General features: G+C 34.2%; 1 pseudogene; it reads right to left on the bottom strand.

Moving 5' to 3' along the window:
* Positions 1 to 12,906: 12,906 nt before the first annotated feature.
* Positions 12,907 to 13,313, bottom strand: LOC608967 (annotated as a pseudogene).
* Between the last annotated feature and the right edge of the window lie 3,371 nt (positions 13,314 to 16,684).

Here is a 16,684-nt window from a genome sequence, read left to right as displayed (position 1 = left end):
ATTATAGAACATAAAATTTATAAAATATGGCTAACAAAAAAGTTTATAAAAAGACTGCTGAAATTTCACTATCCTGAGATATTTTCATATGTATCCTATAGATGCATGTGGTGTATCTCGATACTGGATATGCTGTTTTATAAATGCCTCATTTCACTTAAAATCTATAGAAATATTACCTACATCATTATGTTTCTTACTATAACATTAAGTGGGCTTCTAAAATTATTGTGTAATTAATTATAATTCCATATTAACCTTTCCTATATTACAATGAACTATCTTATAACAAAGTTTATTGGTGTCTTTCTGACCTTTATAAATCTTTCTCTACCATATCCTAGTTTTAAATTTCATGTGCAATTTTTCTCACACCTACGTTTTCTTTTCTATTTTCACTACTATCCTCTAATTCATCCCTTTTACTTATGGTGTCAAGACTACTAAAGTAGAGTCGTGAAATTGAGCTCGTTGAGAACCTGTTGTTGGCCAGGTACTACGTAAAGAAAAAGAAAAAGAAACCAATCTTTCTTTATGCACTGGTAAAAAAGACAAATATGGAACTTTTAATGCAGTGTGATGTATGCACTATGAAGGTCTTTCACAAAGCAATTATTATGTGAGAATGAATAGTAATTCTACTCAGAAAAATCATTTTATAAATTATAGATTTTATAAGACATATATAAAATTATAAGAATTGTGCTTTGTTATTAGTTGGTTTATTTTGAGCCACCATAATTCGATATTAAACATTTTATTAAATTGATTAAATGTTAAAGATACCAATAAATTAAATGTGAATAATTATTGTTAATGTTAATGAAGCATACCTACAGTCATAAAGGAAAGTGTTCTGGAATTTATTTTTAAGTAGAAGGAGAATTAAGTCTGCACATAATAGACACAAATGGACACAACCGAGACTGAGATGAGGTGGGCCTGGGGAATATGGAAGATTTAGGCAAAACATCAAATATAAGCTAGCTGGCTTCTCTGAAATTCAAACTTAACTGCATGTTCTATACTTTTATTTGCTTTATCTGACAACCTTGGGTCTGACAACTCCCTGAAAGTGAAAAAATCTGACCTGAGACCTGCAAGATGAGAATAACCATGGGAAAAGCAAGGAGAGTGCAGGGAATATCAAGTGAAAAGACTCCACTGCAGAAAGGAGCTTGCCTTTCTCCAGAAAGAAGAGATGGGTGGACTTTGGAGCACCATGAACAGGAGGATGCTGGAGAAACTAAGAAATTCACTGAGACCACTGGCAAGGGGGTATAAAAAGAAGGAGTACTAGTCCTATTTGTCAAATTTATGGGGTGTGTTGAAGAAAATGTGGAAATTAATATATTTCAAACAGGGTATAAAATAACCAGAATCATATTCCAGAAAGAGTACCCTCGCAGCAATGCTTAAGATAGATTAAAAGTAGCTGAAAAAGAGAGAAATTAGCTCCAATTAATTCTAGAAAGAAATGAAAAGAATCTGGATTAATAAAAACAGAAAATATTATTCATCTCTGAAGGCAGGTTTCAAAGTTTTCTTTGACATCTATCATTAGAAATACATTTTAAAACAATACACTTTATATGTATGTATACACACACATATCCACACAGCCATAAAGAATATTACAAAGTAATAATGTACTTACCTTTACTACATAAAATACTTTAACATTTTCTGTTCAAATCTAGTCTATTTCTCCTCATTAAAGTCATTAGTAATGGACTACTAAATGGCTTTCATGTTTACCAGTGGGTTGTGAGAAAGGATTGAAAATGTCTTAAGACCGATTTAGAGTGAAATCAGCAAGTTGTCAGTTTAGGAAGGTAGAGGCCTGGGGCACCTGGGTGGCTCAGTGGTTGAGTGTCTGACTTTGGCTCAGGTCATGATCCCAGGGGCCTGGAATTGAGTCCTTCATCAGGCTCCCTGCGCAGAGTCTGTTTCTCCCTCTGCCTATGTCTCTGCCTCTCTCTGTGTGTCTCTCATGAATAAATAAATAAAATATTTTTTAAGAAAAGGAAGGTAAAGGCCCTTCTTCACCCATAGAGATGCTGAGTTAACAGCAAAATACCGATAAGAATACTACTGTACTTAGTACCAATTAAAATGAAAGAACAATAGACAACAGCATGAAACTGTATGGGAATATGAGGTTCTCCAGTAAAGGTAAATACATGTAGTAACCTGTACCGCTGCACTTATGGTGCATAGAATTCAAATGATAAAAACATTTAAAAAAAACCCTATAAGTCTATGTTATTAGGTATATAATATATAAAGTTGGAATATGTAGCATTGTTAATATAGAGTGTGGGGGGGAGCTGTAAAGGAGTAGAGTTTTTGTATGAGATTAAAATTAATTTATCATTTTAAAATAGAATACTGTAATTTAAGATGTTTCATATAATCACAATAATGATAAAACAGCTATAGAATATACACATAAGGAAATGAGAAAAGAATCAATGCATATAAATACAAAACACAAAGAAAGACAGTAGGAGATGGAATGAGGGACACAAACCAAGACATGCAGAAAAAAGGGAAGAAAACAGCAGTAGTCTTTCCCTATCCTTAATTAAATGCAAAGTGATCAAACCCCTCAGGCAAAAGGCATAGACTGGTTGAATGGATAAAAAAAAAAAAAGGATCCAACTATCCACAAGAGACACTTTACATCTATGGACACACATAGGCTAAAAGTGGAAAAGTGGAAAAAGATATTCCATGCAAATAGGAACTGAAAGAGAACAGCAGTGGTTATATCAATCTCAGGCAAAACAGACTAACTCAAAACCTATCATAAGAAGTAAAGAACATTATATTATAAAAAGACCAATTCACCAAGAAAATATAAAAATCATAAATATTTATGCACCAATCCTCACTGCTTCACTGTACACTTAAAAATAGCTGAGAAGGTACATTTTATGTGATGTCTTTTTATTCACAATAATAAAAAACCAAGTAGTTGCATGCATTTTCTCACACCAAATTGTATCTTTCACCTCTCTGTATATCTTATGGCAGTCATCCCTTCCTCTTTTGTACCATAATGAATTTGGTAACTTGCTAATCTCCTAAATATCTTAGATAGACAAAAGAAGGCAGAAGTATTAACATTGTATCTGAGATGTATAGGACATTTCATCAATACTACCATTTACTAATGTTGAGACACATTGTCTAATCTGCTTCTCAAAACAACCCTATCAAGTATTTTAATTACATTTTTGTAAATAAGAAAACAAAGGTCCAGAAAGATAAGTAACCTGTAGAAGATCTCATAGTTTTTAATTTTTGAAGCAGGGATTACAGCTCATGCTTCTCAAAAATCTATATTAAAAAATCCATATAAAAAACATATTCTTTCTCTTTATATTTTAGGGGCCAACCCTTATCTGCCTTCAAATTTGGCATAAAGGAGACTTTAATGAGGATAGGAAAGGACATATTATCTATTTATAGTAATTTCTAAATCAGTGATAAACCTGATGTCCCAGATAGTAAATCTGGGGGAAAATATCTAGGAAATAGTTAGGAAAGTATCTTTAGGGAGAGTTTAGTACCATTCTTTCTGGTACCATTACTAGAAAATTAATTTTTTAAAGAGTTATTTTTTAGACTAAATTCTCATTGCTTTAGATATGCTATTTTATTTCATGTGGGATTTCAGGCCTGCCTGAAGAGCTAAATGGCTAGATGAAGGAGTATAGAAAATAATGTGGTTAGTTCTCATAAACTCCTTTCTCCCTTCCATCTAGTTGGTCTGTGATTCCCATTGTTTCAGCCCTTCCAGTGATATTGTAAACATCCAATTTCCTGTATTAAGTCCTTTGCTTTTTGAAATGCCTATAATATTTTCTCTTTCACACAACTCGGTTTGATTGATAAGTAAAAGAAGGCATCATACCTTATCAGTAAAAAGTAAATCAATATGAAACCAAATCACCAACTCTAACCATTGTAAATACCAAACTCTAACCTGTGCTAAATATGCCTTTATAACTTTATTCTGTTTTCCCTAAGTTTTCTCAGCCTAGGTAGCCTTGCTCATTTATAAGTTCTAGGTACTCAATATCCAAGAGCAAAGACATTTCTTGAAATACAGAATAAATGGATACCATCTTCAGAAACTAATAATTCTGAGAAATGGAAGGAGTAGAAGACTCTTTACACACACAGGCTAGGAACTTTCTCAACCCAAAATTTCCAATTTGTAGTATTTGTAATATATTTCATTGACAAAAAAAAAGAAATTAAAGAGAAATAATCAAAACAGTTTGCAACTTTTGCTTTTCAATTTACTGAAGATACTAGGTTATGTTTTGTGATAATCAAGAAGAGTATCAGAAACCTAATATGATCCTTTTTGTTTGTACAAAATTCAAGTCTCATTTTACTTACAATATTTTGAGTATAATTTTAACTACTGCATATCAAGAGACCCAAGATCATTATCATGGGTATCATTGGGGACGCCTGGGTGGCTCAGCAGTTGGTGTCTGCCTTAGGCTCAGGGCGTGATCCCAGTTTGGGGATCGAGTCCCGCATCGGGCTCCCTGCAAGGAGTCCGCTTCTCCCTCTGCCTGTGTCTCTGCCTCTCTCTGTGTCTCTCATGAATAAATAAATAAAATCTTAAAAAAAAAAAAAAAGACAGATTGATGGGTAGAGTTTTATATAAACAATTTTAAACACTAAAACTTCTAAAAAAATGAAGATTGAACTAGATATGATTGAACACCACAAGTTAACATGTTGCCTGTCCTCAATAAATGTAGCTACAATCATTCTTTAAAGAGTAATAAAGACCCAATACTAAACCCTTCCCACAATTGAAGCACTACATCAGAGAGTAATGTGGAGGTTTTACTGTGAAAAAAAATTAAACATTACATAACTTTTTAAGTTACTAACTCAATCAGTACATATTTATCAATATATATCAATACATGTTTATTTATCTCTCTATATATTTTATCAATGGTTTCCCAAATGAACCTACTTCTGCTTTTATAAAGTTTGTGAATAAAAAAATAGTCTCTACTAAAAGTAAATGTGCATGTGATATTTAGAATAGATATTTATATGTTCCACATATTGATTCAATTTTCAAACTTCAAATTTTTAAAGTGATTTTGGAGTAGAACATATCCTAAGCATATCCTTCTAGTCTAGTTTCTTGCTGGAGCTCTACTAATGGCATTCATACATGCAAACAACTGATCTTAAAAGTAGCCTGCTTTAATATAGAAAAAATGATCAAGAGTGGTCAAAATACAATCTACAAAATACAAAATACAAAATCTACTTTGTACTTTGTAGTACAAAATACAAAATCTACAAAATATAAAATACAATGATGAATGATTCAGTTATTATTTAATATGTTTCAATCTTTCAAAGTCAAGTGATAGAAAATGGTTGAGGAGCCAAGGAGGGTAGTTGAGATTTTACAGTTCGTCCAGCTTCAAATTTTCTATTGAAAATTTCTAATGAGTGGAAAATAGAGATTATGTCCTTTTATTTTTGCTTTAAAAACGATTTAGGGGTGTCTGGATGGCCCAGTCACTTAAGCATCCAACTCTTGGTCTCAGCTCAGGTCTTGGTTTTGGGGTCGTGAGTTCAAGCCCTGCTTTGGGTTCCATGATGGGTATGGAGCCTACTTATAAAAAAAAAAAAGATTTAAAAAAGACATTTAATGACATTCTTTAGGAAGAACTAGAAGTGTATGGAATGCATTGGAAAATAAACTTTAATTATTTTTGTTGCACACATCCTTTTTGCAATTAACTATGAATTCCAACTTTTAAAATCCAGATGGGGAGCACATGACAAGTATGGGTAACCTCAGCAATGACACAAAGTATTTGTTTCTACCCTATTTAATGTGTTACTTCCTCCAAGGAACAATAGAAAACTATGAGTTGTTTTTTTAAAAGAAACAAAAGACAAAAAAAATTATGATTATATTCATCAGTATTATATCATCATCATATTTAAAAGGCATTCCAGAACTCAATAGATTCAAATATTCTAACTGAAATTATTGTCGAGTCTTAATGAACAATTCTGATTCCAGGAAAACATGAATAAATACATCCCACAGAAAATTTTGTAACTTTGCTTCCAAGATTTAATAAGAGCTGCTAGATGTATAACTAATGTGGAAGAGGTGAATTCAGATGCCAGCAGGAGTATAGAGGATAAGTAATGGAATCAGAGAATCTATTAGTCTAAAAATAATTTTTAAAAATACAAACAAAAAGAAGATATGTGACCAAATCCATTTGAGATTATGGTATTGCTTTAGTGCCAAAATGGAGTCACCTCTCTGTCCTTCTCTTTCTTTCTTTCTTTCTTTCTTTCTTTCTTTCTTTCTTTCTTTCTTTCTTTCTTCTTTTTTTTTTTTTTTTGGCTTGCATAAATCGCATTTTGTTATGGATGGCAATCTAATTTACAAATCTTTATATATTTAAAGCAAACATTGAAGCACCATAAAGATTTCAATATGCAAAATTCAAATTTACAGCAAGAAAATAATCTCAAAAACTTACTTTTAGTCTATATGGTTATTCCTACACTATCTTTGTAATTTCTTATCCAGAATCCAAAAATGTAGGCAAGCCCTAGAGATATAGCAGAAGCATTTTTTTGGCACACTGATATTCATAATCTAGTTTGTACAGAAATGCTTCCATAAGAATCATAGAGTACTCTTTGGAAGAAAGAGACAAGGACTGGTTATTTGGTCACCGTTAGGAAATACAAGCTTTTTAGGAGTCCAGAAATAGCCACAATGCAAGCAGAGTATAATGAGACACAGCTCTGGCTGGGGAAAAAAAAATGTGCCTTTCATCAGAAAAGTATCTCAAATTCTTGGGGAATATCCAACTTCCATCTTCTAAGAGTATGTTATTTCCAGCAATCACATTTTTGATTTCCAACAGTTCTTTGTTGATCTCTTAAGTTTTCTATTCAACTCACCTGTTGTGTGCCATAGATGAAATAGCTGTCCTTTTATAACTGATGATATTAATCATAAATTTTTAAAGTATTTTTTCTACTTTAATTTTCTTTTTCCCTTCTGTCCATTTGTTTATTTTTGTCTCTCTTTTATGCTTCAGGCTTTTCTCAAATGATATTTTGCTATTCATTAATATTAAACAGGGAGCTCCAGCAAAAGATTGGACCCTATGTATCTTGGGGTGGGGGGGGCTGTAAAATGGTCTCTCTCTCACTTTTTTTTTAATAGGATGATAAAACAGTAAACTGACTTTTTCTTGGGAGATTTTTAAAGATTTTAAATAAAATATTTATTTATTTATTTAGAGTGAGAGGGGCAGAGGCAGAGGGAGAGAATCTCAAGCCGACTTTGCACTGAATTCAGAGCCTGACACTGGGCTCTATCCCAGGATGCAGAGATCATGGCAACTTCACCTGTTGCTAAAATTAAGAATTGAATGCTCAACGGATCGAACCACTCATGCACCACTCTTGGGAGATTTTTAAATGTCAATATCTAGACATCATTTTTCTGAAATCCTGATATTTCTCCAGAGAAGGATCAGGTCTTCTTCTACCCGGAGTGATTTTCCTCAGCAGTTCACATCTGAGAGAAGGGTTGAAGAAGATGGATGGAGGTCCTGGTGTTAAAGACTTTCTCATAATTTCCCACTTGTAATTATGTTACAACAGCACCATTTTTCTCTATACCTGTTGCCCCTAAGTTTTAAAACTCCTGGTTCACCATTTTTCCACATAATAGACCCATGATCTCCTGAGGTCATGATCAGAGGTGAGGTAAAGTGCATGTGTGCTTGTGTGCGTGTGCTTCAAGGAAGACAAATGTGAAGAGAGAATGGTCATGGAGCTCTATACATTGGGAAATGTGATAGATGTGCGTGTGGGAAGGGTGGCAGTCGTTCCAGACAGATTTTTCAAAGTAGTCCGCATTTTCAAGTTTGCACCTTATCTTGCATTCACTGATAATTTATGAAGTCTAAGCCCAGAATTCTTTAGGATAAAATAATCTCCTTTCTTTTTGATATTCCTCTCCGCAATCACTTAGCTTGTGACTTCTCTCAGAAAATTGCCCTTCCAAGTGCTTTCCATATTCCAAAAAATACTTAAGTAGTTTATACTGTTGGTCTATGTTTGACCCCACTTCTGCTGTCTCCTCTCTCTCTCTCACTCCTTTTTCATTTCCTTTTTTCGTTATTTCCTCTTCCCCTTACTCCCTCCTTTTCATTCTCCTTCTCTGTCTCTGCAAGCTTAGTAGGATTTGAGAAAGGAAAAGTGATAAATGCACATGGCTACTTTGATGTTTAACCATTCAGATTGAGGATCCCAATACACCCCCTGCTCTGTGCAAAAGAATTGGCTTCAGACTAGGCAGTCTTGAGGCTGCAGGTTAAAGGCCTGAATGATTACAGCTGAGCAGCCTGAGTGCAGTAGGGGCTGACATTTCCACTCAATTGCTTGATTAAATACTGCCCTTTTATTAAAAAAAAAAAAAAGCATAATTTTTTTTTGTTTGTTTGAGTCATACCATTGATGTAACTGTGGGTTTTCCATTTCTTTGGCAGTACATTTTCTGGTCTCTATGAATTAGTTGATTTCAGCTTCTATTTTAAATCTATTCATATTTATCATGTTAAAGAAACATAGAGGTAGACATATCCTTCCTGCAAATCCCTTCCAGACTTTTCTCTGGTTTACATTGTAGACTTATTCTGCTGTGTCCTACTGCTTCAAGTATGAATACCTCTACATTTCTTGCGTGTGCTTTTTAACGGTTTCTGTTTTGCAACCCCAAACAATCAACATCAGTTTCTGTCAGTCTCTAGACCTCTTGGTATGGTTCAGTGAATCTTCTGTATGTCCACCAAAACTGAAGTTGTTCTAGCCATTAAACCATGGAATTCTGACCCATCTCCTCCAGAACACATGTTCCCAGATTCACCTGGTGTCCCTACCAGGCATCACACTCATGACTACCTTTGCCTTACCTGAAAATGTTCGTTTTAGTATTGTCCACCTTCTAAAATGCTATCGCATCTTCAACCTTCAATTTTCTACTTTTTTGTACAACTAAAGCACTTCTGTTTTTTAACTTGTTTAGTTCATTGTTTCCTCCAAGATCATTTTGGCTCCCCAAACCAGATTTTAAACTCTCAGAACAGGGGCCATACTTAATTTCACTCCAAGCCTTACAGTACAAATCTTCTTTCTGAGCCCATATCAGTTGACTAGCCAATCTCAAAAGGTTGCTTTTTCAGTCTATTACTTTTCAATGAGTGATTTAACAGGTCAGTTTTATTTCCTGATGATCCATTATATAAACTAGATTCTGAGAACTGGGAAGTTTAAAAGTCTTCTTTAGTTGGTCAGCTGGGAGAGGGAGGAATTTTTGTTCTCTGCTTACGGTATATTACAGTGGTACATTTTGGAGTCTAAAAACCAGTTGGACTCACTATTGCTTATTTCAATTTTTTTAAGTTTGTTTGTAGGAGGATAAATTAGCTAATGACATCATCTACCTCCTTTTTGAATCTTCGTTTACATAAAATTTCCTAATTTCTCTTTTCATTTCTTTCCTGAATATCCCCAAATTTTAAAAATGATTTTTGGTGTCTTTGTAGAAATTTGGAGCTTTGATTTTTGTGTTGTTTATATTTCCATCTGCTAAATTTAATAAAAGACCATAAAGTAATTTTCTTAAAGTTTGTTCTTAATTTATCCCATGTTTAGTTAGACTAAGTGCCAAGCTATGTTTGGCAAACTTGAGAAGGTAACTGCTAATTAACCAAAGTTTATTTAATGATAAAAAGAAAGCAAGAGCACTCCTTTAAACTAGGTGTGAGAAGCTGATTTGAGCATGTTGAGTGCTGCCAAAGTGTTGCAGAATCCTCAGTTAATGATTTAATTAGCAGCAAACTGTCATCAGCCTAAGTAAATGTCTTAACACCTGTTTCTTTTAGTCAGTCCCTAGAGACTTAGACCTATAACTTCTAAGTCATTAATGTTTTGCTGTTATTAGAGTATGTTAACATAAGACTTCATTTGGTTAGTTTTAGAATATATATATAAAAGTAAATTCTTTCCCCCTCTTTACTTCTCATTACCTAAACATCACATTTTTATATGAGTTTCCTTGCCACTGGTGGGAAACTATCCTGTATCAGTTACAAAGATAAATATTACTATAATGTATTTTAATATTTTGGCCACCCAATACCACAATATAATTTGCAGATGTGTCTCTCCTCATTGAGAGTCATGTTAGTGGAACATGAAATTCATGTGCCTGCCCTCTTCTTCAAAAGCTGACTTCAGATCACTGGAAATTCCTTCAGCATCTACCTACACTGGTAATGCCAAGGACTTTGAAGACTGATCATTGTGGAAGTAAGGCTGAAGGAATGAGTTAGACTTCATCCATTTCCCAAGAAGTTTGTCAAGCAAGTCTTGCTACCAAGACTAGTTAAACTAGGACAGTTCAGAAGCTGTTCATCTTCAGCCTTCTCTCTAATCCTATGAACACACACATGTTCTTCAAATGGAGTCACCCTTTGTTGTTTTTGTTTGTTTGCTTTTGTTTTGTTTTGAGAGAAAGAGAGAATACACAAGGTGGGGTGAGGGATAGAGGGAGAGAGAGAACCCAAGCAGACTTGATGCCCAGCATGATGGAGGGCTCAATCTCATGACCCTGAGATCACGATCTGAGCTGAAATCAAGAGTTAGACACTTAACCACTGAGACACCCAGGCACCCCAAGAGTCACTCTTTGTAAAATCAACCTAAAGTTATTTTGTTGTTGTTGTTGCTTGCAAACAAAATGATTCTGTAATACATTCACCATTATTGTTATTGTCTTATTTTGTATCTGCCAATATACAGCCACAGAAAGAAAGCTACATAATACCTTTAATTATTAATTAGAATTTTTTCTTTTTATTATTTAACATGCATTAAAAAAACTCTCATCACCAAAAAAAACCTAATATTATGCCATATTTCCTATTATTTGGAAAGGCTGATTCAGGTGAATGTTAAATGTTAGAACGCTGGAATATCTAGGAGCAAGAAAAAGATAAGAGACCATGAAAATAATCTCCCACATTCTGAGGGTGACATGCAACTTCTTACTTATATAACAGTGAGAAAGAAAAGGAATATTGGGTACTTTATTTTTGAATTAAGTGCATACTACTTTGATAGGAATATTTGGATTATTGATTATACACTTGGAATAGTGAATAGAAATGTAAATAAAAATACCATTTAACTAACTCAATTTAAAATTAGGGCAAAAGAAAAAAACTAAAATTTTGTTCACATATTTAGAAAAAAATGGTATATGTTTGTTGGAGTTATAAAATGTCTTTGATGAATAAAACAAATTATAGTCTGAGACAAATCATATAATGTGAGATCATTTACTAGAGCGTCCTCAAGTCACTGATCATGTTTGACAATACATTATAGTACTTTAAATCTAATAGAGTTGATTGATAAGTCAAAAAAACAAAAACAAAACAAAACAGTGTCACATACCAATCCCAGTAGTTTGGTTTATCTGTTTCTACTAAGCCTAATCCTAAATCTTGACTACTCCCTACTTCCAGTGACCAACAATGACATGTCATCACTTATTTCCCAGGTAATGTCTACTTCCACAACACTAACTCTTCCCTCATAGAATGTCAAAGATTTTTGAGAAGATAAAAATAGAACCTCTTCTGGAGGAAGTAGGAGAATCCTGCTCTAATTCAACCTCATTTCACAGATGAAGGATTTAATGGAAAATTACATTAGCATCTACTTTTGCTTAAAAATAATCTATTAAAAATGCCTTAGAAATCAGGTTATTGGGGCACATGGTGGCTCAGTCCATCAAGCATCTGCCTTTGTCTCAGGCCATGATCCCAAGGTCCTAGGATTGAGCCCCACATTGGGCTCCCTGCTCAGTGGGGAGTTTACTTCTCCCTTGGCCCCTCCCCTTGACTCATTCTCACTCTCTCTCTCTTCTCAAATAAATAAATAAAACCCTTAAAAAAAACCCAGATGATTTGTATACACCATAATTTCACCAAAATTCTATCATTTGAGATATCTGAGTCCCAGAATTGACTTAGAAATTTTAATACATTTTTTGAGACACTATAGAGGCTTAAAGTGAGAAGTTCAGTTGAACTTATCTCATAATTAACTTTTCTACTCAATGACTTCTTCCCACTCCTACCTTCTGTCTCTGGGAAAAACATTAATACATAATATATATTTTTTTAAATTTAAACAAGAAGTTTAAACAACAAGAGCTTGACTTGAAGGGAAAACTATCTAGGATTCATTTCTTTTAGAGTAATGTACCCTACTTAAAGACAGATAGCCCTACATGTAGAGGCTACATACAAAAAAAGTTATAAAATTCTCCTTGGTTTTACAATGATCAATGAAAAACATGAAAATTCTCTAATCGAATAAGGTATGCAAGGATTTTATTTTATGCAAGGATTTTTATGTTATTCTTTTTTTGTTGAACAGTGAGAGCAAAATAACTTACTGGAATATAAAGATATGAGCTGACTGAGCGGTCACTAATGGAGAGAGGGGGTATTTTCACAGAAGCAGTATTTTCCCCCATCCCATCTCCATTTGACGTCGATCAAAACATATCATAGGCCATCTAGTTTTAAAAAAATGCAAAATGCTTGTGCACATACAGAGTTACTTTATGTACAACAAAGGAATGGGGAAGGGGAAAATGAGAGAATAGAGAAAACTATATTGTAGTAGTCAGGGTGTGGTGGAGCCAAATTACAGCTTTCTATTTGAGAATGTCTTCTTGGTCTGGAGGAACAGAGTTCTGGAGTAAAGTAGCAGGTTTCATTTTTAGTAGACACCTCCTGTCTGCTGCTGGAACACAACAATTGTATCTTCAGCCTCCATTTCCAACTGTGCAGGTATGTCTGTTTCATTGATTGCCCATCAAATCGGAATCTGATCTGCCTCATTGACAAATCCTGTTGTTCACAATAGGCTTTCATTAGCTTACTAAGTGGTGTCAAAATGGATGAAAGATCTAAATGTGAGACAAGATTCCATCAAAATCCTAGAGAAGAACACAGGCAACACCCTTTTTGAACTCGGCCATAGTAACTTCTTGCAAGATACATCCATGAAGGTGTATCCCTCTTAATCTTAAACTGCACCACAGAACCATCGTGCCCCGCCACCTTCAAATTAATATGATCATTGTTCTCAGGCTCCACTCCTTCCTTGGCCTTTTGGTCAGCCATGGAGAGCTTCAGAGTCTTCTCAGCTGCAGCTTCACAAAAGACGTACCAGGTTCTCACTGAACGAGCAGACTCATAATACAAATTTGATTAAATTATCATTCATTGTTTTAACCAAACCTGGAAGTATTTAGCTTCAAATTTTAGTTTATTTGTTTTACTTAGCATTTTGGAAAGGAAATTTCCCTCAGAAAAGTATGTAACCCATGTACTCATAAAATTGTTTCTAGACTTGGTACTTCATTGTTTTCCCTGTTTTACAGCCAAACCCAGTGAAAAATTTCCTAATACATTTCACTTGGTTTTCAATGAAAACGGGATATTATTAATTTCTTTAGATATTATTTCTTGGAAATATATGTTCAATGTGCAATCTACCATTAGGAAAAATAAAACACCATCTAAGTTATTATGACTAAAAAGAAAAGGATGACAGATTTATCCTTAAATGAAATAAATCAGTCAAGTTATTGCAGAAGTTCTTCGTTTCAATCATTACTACTCAACACTATTGCATACTTGTCGCTTCTTTTAAAACAACACATAAGAGATCTAAATGGCACATCAGCTAAGGTGAAATAAAAAGTGAGTAATTTATCTCATGATGTGTTAGGTTTTCATACTGATCTTTGTGGTTAGTATAATCATCGATTTATGAGTAGGCATTCCATTGGGAAAATGTATTTGTGATGTTAAATATCCTGATATTTCAACAAGAAATTATGCATCATAGAGCTACTTCCTTGCCAAAGATGTTACAAACACATTTAGCCGCATACACACAAGATGCACTAATTTAGAATATCCAAATACAAGGTGTCAGGTATAACTTAGATGAGCTGGAAGAGAGCAGTTGATACTGAATGGAAGTCCTCAAACCCAAATGAGTATTTTTAGAAGGTAAGGGAGGAAAGCAAAATCAAGAGAGTGAAATGAACATCAGAGAAAAAAACTTATCAGCTGGTGGGATAATCTTTCCTACATAGTCAGCTCTCATTTTTACCTCCATCTTTTATATGCTGGCTAATTAGCCCAAGAGACAAAAGTTGCAGACCATTATTAGATTTAGTAAGGGGTCAAATCCAGAACAAAAAAAAATTTAGATAATGATAATCTCTTTTAATTTATTTAAAAGTTCTGCATGAAATTGGCTCTCCAGGCTTCAATCATGTGATAAACATATCTATATGACTATTATTTGCTGCTTTCAAATGCTCTGGGTTTTTGGTGACTTTTAATTTTATATTAATGGTCATCCCTTTCCAACTAGTTGAAAGTATGCTTTACATTTTAAGTTAAGATGGGTCTTTTTCTTGAATATGTGGAAACTAAGAAATACTTTGGAGAGTTCAGATATAATGCATAGCATAAAATGTAGAGATGTTGAATCATTATGCTGTACAACTGGAACTAAGGTAGTATTGTGCTTTAACTGTACTCAAATAAAAATTTTTAAATGTAATGCAAAGATTAAGACTGAGAAAAAGTTTAAATCTTATTACCAGGTGGAGAATTGACTGCAGAAATAAGGAAATGGGACCCAGAGATAGACTTCTGCCTCTAAGACTGGTACTTTTTTTTTTTTTTTAATTTATTCGTTGCTTTAAAAAAATGAAGAAAAAAAAGTAGCTGAATAACTTCTGGTTGGCTGGATGCCGGTATTATTTTTATTGGCAAGAGCCTCTGAGTGGCTGAAAGGTGGCCATTAACACTCTGACAGAAAGTGCTGACAGGGTGATTATAAGATTAACACCCTATGTTATATTAAGAGTGTCAAAACCTCACTCTTACCTGTCAGTGGAAAATAACAGCATGAGCAGAAACATTACAGAAACAGAACTATTTCTAATGTTAAAGTGCCATGCTTTAGTGTCTCTCAACTTTTTCAAATGCCCATGTTAGCTACTGAATTTAGCTGATGGTTGAAGACATTCTTTTTTACTCATCAAATAGTTGATTTCAGGAGCAAAAGATTTATAAGAACTGTACATTATAGTCTTCCTCCTTTGGAAAAAAGTCTCACAAATGATTGAGCCAGAATAAACTAATTATGAACATGATTTCTTTTATAAACCCAAATTGTTTTTCTCAGCAATTCTTTACTTCAATTATGAAGGAACATTTAATGAAAAAGTTATTTTATAGATTGTCTCTGTAATGCTTGGTAGTCGAAAGCTGACAAATCCCAATATCCTGGCCCAGTAATCACATAATCAGGATGTTTCTCTTCAACAAGATATTTATTTGTCCATTTTTTAAACACTTTATTTATTTATTTATTTATTTATTTATTTATTTATTTATTTATTTATGAGAGAGAGAGAGCATGCTTATGCAATTGTGCAAGGGGGAGGTGAAGGGGAGGAGGGAGAGGGACAAGAAGACTCCACACTGAACAGGAGCCTGACTTGATCCCATGACTCTGGGATCATGACCTAAGACAAAAATCAAGAGTCCAACACTTAACCTACCAAGCCACCCAGGTCCCCCTGTTTGTTCACTCTGAGTCAGAAGAGGTCCGAGAATTCCTCCTCTGCATCACTGCAAGACTCCACTAAATGTGCATAAATATAAAATACCAGCATCAATTAAACCATAAAAACCTCTAAGTTGGTGATTTGTTTTGTTTTGTTTTGTTTTGTTTTGTTTTGTTTTGTTTGTCAGGGTATGGCTGTTCAACATGTCAAGTTGATTATTCTTTTGACAGGGTTCTGCCTGAGAAAAATGTAAAAGTTAAAAATTGCAGGACAAGTGCAGTTTAGGGAGATCTTTAACATGGAGATGCTGGGTCAGAGAAGAGGTTGAAGAGGGAAAATTATCTTTTCCAGATTTCTGGGGACCCTAACAAGGTTAATCCCATTTGAGGTTCTATTAGATCTAGACACCACCCAGAAGTCCTGGGTTCAGCTTCAGTTTCCACCTACCCTGTCTCAGAAGATCCATCCATAGAATCAAGTTAGGTTCATGACAGCATCCAGGACTTCGGAAGCCTCAGGGACATAAGAGAGTTGATGTGGGAGGACTTGAGGGGAAAGACAGGAACTAGGCTATAGGCCTAGTTTGACTTACAACCTTAAAATATTTAGATATAGGACATATCACCTTCCATATGTATTCTTGCCCTGTGATCTTGCACCACAAAGTCAGGGATATGCCTGGTAGGATACTATTACTATCCAAATATTTTCTTTTTCTCACCCATGTGAAGAATTCTCAAATTACTTTCTATTATGAATTCAGTCTATTAGTCATATATTTAATAGGTAGGATAGTTTTTCATAAATGCTAGTAACTTCCATTCCAATAATTGGATTAGCTAAAATAATCAATAAGCCCAAGAAAGCTCCTGAATTTGTTACTGACTTGGTAACCAG

This window comes from Canis lupus, chromosome 19 (genome assembly GCF_011100685.1).
Source record: "Canis lupus familiaris isolate Mischka breed German Shepherd chromosome 19, alternate assembly UU_Cfam_GSD_1.0, whole genome shotgun sequence".
Classification (NCBI taxonomy): Eukaryota; Metazoa; Chordata; class Mammalia; order Carnivora; family Canidae; genus Canis; species Canis lupus.
Note: the sequence above shows the minus strand (reverse complement) of the source record. Positions and strands in the feature narration are given on the sequence as shown.